The following is a 6138-nucleotide window of genomic DNA, read 5'->3' as shown; positions in this document are numbered from 1 at the left end:
CAGGAGCTGGGATTACCAGTGTATGCCACTGTGCCCAGCAAAATTCAGAACTTCTGAGACTGATAGCAAACTAATGCCCAGTAAATCCTATAGAAGAATTCTTAATAATTGTTCACCCCATACTGTGCTGTGATGGTTGATTTTGTTAAATCAGCCAGGCCGTGGTACCCAGCTTTTGGTCAAAAACATCAGTCCAGATGTTGCTGTGAATGTGTTTTTTAAAATGCCATTAACATTTAAATTGGCAGAAGAGAAAACTTGGCTGCTGGAGTTTTAAGAGCAGGGAGTAGCTGTACACCCTGAACTTTCCCCATGGTTTCGGTGACCAGAACAGTGTTTGGAGAGCTGTCATTGGGAGGATGGACAGTGAAGTTCCAGCTACAATTAGACCTGTTGAAAGTGGACATCATTTCCTGGGGCTGCTCCATCACAGCTCTGGAGGTCAAAGGCAGGGGAAAGCCTCCCATGTGGTTCTCAGCTTCTCTGAGTTGGAAGGATACCTCCAAAACAGCCCTACTTTGGAGCAGTGGTTGGAAGGGTGGCCAACCGAATTGCCAAAGGAACATTCACATTGGATGGGAAGGAGTATCACCTGGCCATTAACAATGGGCCCAACAGTCTACATAGAGGACTCAAAAGTTTTGACAAGGTCCTCTGGATCCCTCAGGTGCTCTCAAATGTCATCCAGTTCTCCCACATCAGTCCAGATGATGAGGAAGGCTACCCTGGAGAGTTAAAAGTCTGGGTGACATCCTTGGATGGCGGGGAACTCGTGGTCAACTATAGAGCGCAAGCCAGTCAGACCACACCAGTCAATCTGACCAACCATTCTTACTTCAACCTGGCAGGCCAGGCATCCCCAAATATATATGACCTTGAAGTCACCATAGAAGCTGATGCTTTCTTGCCTGTGGATGAAGCCCTGATTCCTACAGGAGATGTTGCTCCAGTGCAAGGAACTGCATTCAACCTAAGAAAGTCAGTGGAGCTTGGGAAATACCTTCAGGAGGTCCGCATCGATGGTTTTGACCATGATTTCTGTCTGAATGGATCCAAAGAAAAGCTTTTGTGCAAGCTTTTGGATCCAAAAATGGATGGATCCAAAGAAAAGCTTTCTGTGCAAGGGTGTATCATGCTGGAAGTGGGAGGGTACTAGAAGTAAACACTGGTGCCCTGGTGTCCAGTGTTACATGGGTAACTTCCTGAATGGCACACTGAAGGGCAAGAGTGGAGCCATCTATCCTAAGCACTCCAGCTTCTACCTTGAGACCCAGAATTGGCCACTTCCCTCCTGTGCTGCTGAGTCCTGGGGAGGAGTACAACCATACCACCTGGTTCAAGTTTTCTGTGGCTTGGGGAAATGTGAAGATACATCCTAGTCCATGGCCAGGCCTGGGCCCCCTCAGCAGCCTGTCTCCTGTCCAGAGACAAGATGAAGATGTAGAGGATTTAAAAGTGATCATGTGCTAAATCATACAAATGGTAGCTGTCACAATAATTGGTCCGAATATTGATTTCCTTTTCCAGTGACTGGCTCTGGAACATGTCTAATGACAAGCTTTATTCTCTGTGCAGTTCAGAGGGCAAATGAACCCAACCACCAATGTCACCATCTAAGGCCTGACCTTAGCCCAGAAGGGGTGTCCAGGGACTCTTATACACTGTTGTAGGTTCCATCTCTCATCTTTGTTTCTGTGATGTTGCTCTCATTGCTTTTCTGTCTCCTCCTCCTCCTTTACATCAAATTGCTTGACTCTTGGGTAGCACTTTGCAGTTTTCCAAGAAGGTCATATGAGCTGGTTCACCATGCCAGCAGATGGAGCCTCTGTGAGGTAGCAGGTGATTGACAAGTGAGGGAGCTGAGGCGCAGAGGTTGAGTGACGCGCCACAAGCTGGTAAAAAGTTTAAATAGGACTTGAGTTTAGGTCATGCAAATTAAAATCCCCTTCTTTACCCATCCTAGTCTGCCGGAGCATTCCAGGAGTCACTGAAGGGTTAAAAAAGGATCTGATCCCTGCTCTGTTAGGAGCCAACCTTTTTTCTCAGAATCTTTTGTAAGAAACGTTTCAAATACCCATAAAGAATCCATCATTTAGACTCCCTGCCTTTGGGGTTAACATTTATACTGGAAGCAGTGTTGTGTTTATGTAGATGAGGCTGGAGATTCTTTTACTGAATAATCAAATCATTAATGATGGGTGTGGGCTGGTGCTTTTTAAAGAAATATATTTTATACTATTGTTTACTACAATCAGTTGAAATAAAGTGCATCCCCAGAAGAAAAATAAATAAATCGGTAGAAGAATGAAAAATGTTACTCTCTACCACATGGGTTGACTTCATTTAATCTGTTGAAGGTCTTATGAGAAAAATGGAATGGCTCTCCCCGCCCCACTAGGGAGGGGGAACCATTTTCGACCTGCCCTGCAAATTCAGATTTTTATTTTTTTTGTGCTGGGGGTTGAACCAACGAGCACTTAACAACTGAGCCCAATCCCCAGCGCTTTTATTTTTTTATTTTGAGACAGAGTCTCAGTATATGGCTTAGGGCATTGCCGAATTGCTGAGTCTAGTCTTGAACTTGCAATCTTCCTGTATCAGCCTCTGGAGCTGCTGGGATTCCAGGTGTGTGCCACCATGCTCAGTTTTTGCCTTGCAAATTCAGATTAGCAGCCCCTTCAATCACATGAGCCAATTTCTTGAAATGTTTCCTTCTGGGTGTATATATACTATTTTAGTTCTGGTTTTGGGGGGAGGCCTCATGAATACATATGCTTACTTTTTTTCTAAGTGCTTTGCAATTATTATTTTATCTTACCTTTGCAGGGGTCTGAGACCTTCTGAGATGGATAATGAGTTGGAGGATACAAGGCTCTTTGGAAGCAGTAGAAACAGCCTGGATACATTCCTGGCCTTGGGTTTAGGCACTCAGACTAATTAGAAGTATCCAAGCCCCTTGGCAGGAATTAGCTTATGCATTCAATTACATACATCTCTAGGGTGATAATCATTTCTAGGGCGATATTGAATTCTTGCCTTTGGAAACGTGTCTCCTAGCATTAAAAGGAACTTAATAACATAAAATGGAATTTGAAAGTACAGACAACAATTGTGTTAGAAATCACTAATTCTATTAATAAGCAGTTAAGCCAGGTTATTTAGTTAGAGCATATGTGTAGATCTAAGCTCTGAAAGTTGACATATGCCTCTATAACCATAACAAAGAGTTCTTTGCTTATGGCAAGCAAAGAGGCCCATTTGTTCTTCTAGGAAAAAACTCTTAATTCATTAATACATATTATTTGGAAATATGTAGGAGACATGAATTCATGTCAACCACAGTGGGTTAGGTTGTCCTCAGGTTAACTAGGTTTTTAACTCTTTTGTCAACTTTAATCAGTTGGTAAGGGGTGCCTGGAGTATTGTGCAATTTTTGAGATTAGGACTGCTCATTCAACCACAAAAAGATACATTGACCACCTACTGTGTGCAGGCAGGAGGTTAGATATTGAGGGTAGGATGGCACTGAGACCTTTCCTGCTTTCAGAGAATTGAGAGCATAGCAAGTAGTACTTGTGTAGTACTTTCAAAAGAGGTGGCAACACTTTGTAAGGATAGATAAGGTTACAGATAAAGCATCCCACTTGGCCTGGAGGATCTTGGACAGCTTCCCTTAGAAAACTTTGTGGATGTGGGGCGGAAACAGGCCTGTATCTGCGCTGGCATGGGAAGGGCAGTGAAATGTTGGGTTCTGTTGTCTATTTTAGCTCCTTTAGAGACAGACTTCTAACACTTAGGCAAGTTTTTAAGAGGAGGAATGTGGTTTTGTGGTGTCTTGTAATTACCTCTGTAGTCAGTATAAATGGGATCTGGGGTAGTGGAAACTCAAGTAGGAGAATTAGGATCACTCACACTCAGAAAATAGTTTGGGACATTTTCAGCAAATGACACAGGCAATGGTGGTCTGAACTAGGCATTTGTCCAGAAAATGAAAACATGTACACACAAAGGTGTGCACAGGAGTGTACACTGCACTCTATTGGTAAGTGCCCAAATAGCAATCCAGATGTCATTCAACAGGTGAATGGATAAACCAGCCATCTGTGGTCCAGCTGTGCTGTACAATACTACTTAGTACTGAAAAGGTACAAACTATGTACAGTAGTCCTCTCTTATCCACAGGGGATATGTTCCAAAACCCTCAGGGGATGCCTGAAACTTCACATGGCACCGAACCTGTATACACTATATTCTTTCCTATACATGTATACAATTGCCAACGTTTAATTTATAAATCAGGCATAGTAAGAGATAAACAACAATAACTGATAATGAAATAGAACAATTGTAATAGCAGACCATAGTAAAAGTTATTTAAAACTTATGAATTATTTCTGGAAATCTCATTTAATATTTTCCTAGTACGGTTGACACAGGAAAATGAATCTACAGGAAGTAAAATCATGGAAAAGGGGGAAACTTTATATATATATATATATATATATATATATATATGATTTTTTTTTCCTGTAGTACTGGTATTTGAATCCAGGAGTGCTTTACCACTGAACTACATCTCCAGATCTTTTTAGTTTTTGTTTTGAGACTGTGTCTTGCTAAGTTATCCAGGATGGCCTTGAACTTGGCATTCTCTTGTCTCAGCCTTCCAAGTCACTGGGATTGCAGGTCTGCATCACTTTGTCTGGTGGGGTGGCCCTATTGATACTTGAAATAACCTGGATGAATCTCTGGGGAATTTTACTCATGAATAGAACCAATCACAAAAGGTTACATGCGGAATGAGTCCATGATATAATATTTTAGATATGGAGATCAGATTTATGGTTGCTGGGGAAGGGAACTGGTTGTGGTTATAAAGGGACAAATTGCAGGATCCTTGTATAGTTGGAACAGTTTGGAATCTTGGGTGTGGTTGTAGATACAGGCACCTACACTGGTGACAAACCTGTTTAGAAGTTAATACATACACAGAAAGCAAATAAAACTGGGAAAATCTGAATAAGATAGTGGAGTCTACCAGTATCAAGATACTGGCTATGACATTGTGTTATAGTTTTGTAAAATGTTACTACTAGGAGGAGCTGGGTAAAAGTGCAGGGCGTGGGGCTGTGTTCTTTCTTATAACTGCATGTGAATTTATATTTATTTGAAAAAAATAAAGAATCAAAAAAATTTTTTCTATAAATTAATAACATTTTACAAAGTTCAAAGAGGCATCGATGGAGATATGTGAATAATAAGTTATCTTTCGATGAAAATTGTTCCCTGTTCCATGAGGGAGGGGCCCAGGAAGTATTTCCTTATGTTACCGAGTTAAGAATCAAAAATACAGCTTCAGAAATCTGGAGAACAGCATAATCACAAAACAGTCTTCCTGGATGAAGCCCACCAGAAGTATAATTTTTATTCAACCTGTCAGAAATTTAGTGGTGGTTAATGTTGCTTAAAAAATCAGTTCTTTAGAATCAGAGGCCCTACAAATGCATTTGGCTTTAGTATGCATTGGATGGAGAGATAGGCTGTGTTGTAGGTGGCTAAGACCATCTCTAGGATTGATGATTCACTAGGAGAACTCATAGAATATGCAATGGTCCTTATGGCTGTGATTTATTACAGTAATAGGATGCAAAGCAAAATCAGCACAGTGAAAATACGTGTGGGGCAAAGTCTAGAGAAAAACCAGGCACAAACCTTCAAGAATCCTCTCCCAGGGGAGTCACACAGAATGTACTTGATTCCCGTAGCAACAAGTTATGACAACTTGTGCAAAGGGTTGTCTGCCAGGGAGGCTCATTAGCAACTCAGTGCCCTGGGATTTACTGGTGGCTGCCTGACACATGCCAAAATCTCAGACTCCCAGGGGGAAAGCTGGTATTCAGCAAAAAACACATTGTTTGCACAGTGCTCCATGGTGATCCACTCTTATTAGTCAGGGTGGTGGGAACCCTTCCAAAGTCTCCATTCTCGGAATCCAGCGAAGGGCCCTCATAAACAGATCTTTCAAAGGACAGCATCAGGCCTGCTGTGTTAATTCTTCTGCACATAGGGCTGTATTATTTGCGTGTTTCAGATGCTGTGACATCTGGGGCCTTACTGATTGTAGGGGCGTTGCCCTCC

General features: G+C 42.0%; 1 pseudogene; it reads left to right on the top strand.

Moving 5' to 3' along the window:
- Positions 1–312: 312 nt before the first annotated feature.
- Positions 313–1470, top strand: LOC143382365 (galactose mutarotase pseudogene; annotated as a pseudogene).
- The last annotated feature ends 4668 nt before the right edge of the window (positions 1471–6138 follow it).

This window comes from Callospermophilus lateralis, chromosome 16 (genome assembly GCF_048772815.1).
Source record: "Callospermophilus lateralis isolate mCalLat2 chromosome 16, mCalLat2.hap1, whole genome shotgun sequence".
NCBI classification, from domain to species: domain Eukaryota; kingdom Metazoa; phylum Chordata; class Mammalia; order Rodentia; family Sciuridae; genus Callospermophilus; species Callospermophilus lateralis.
The sequence above is the reverse complement of the archived record's forward strand: the minus strand, read 5'-3'. Positions and strand labels throughout refer to the sequence as shown.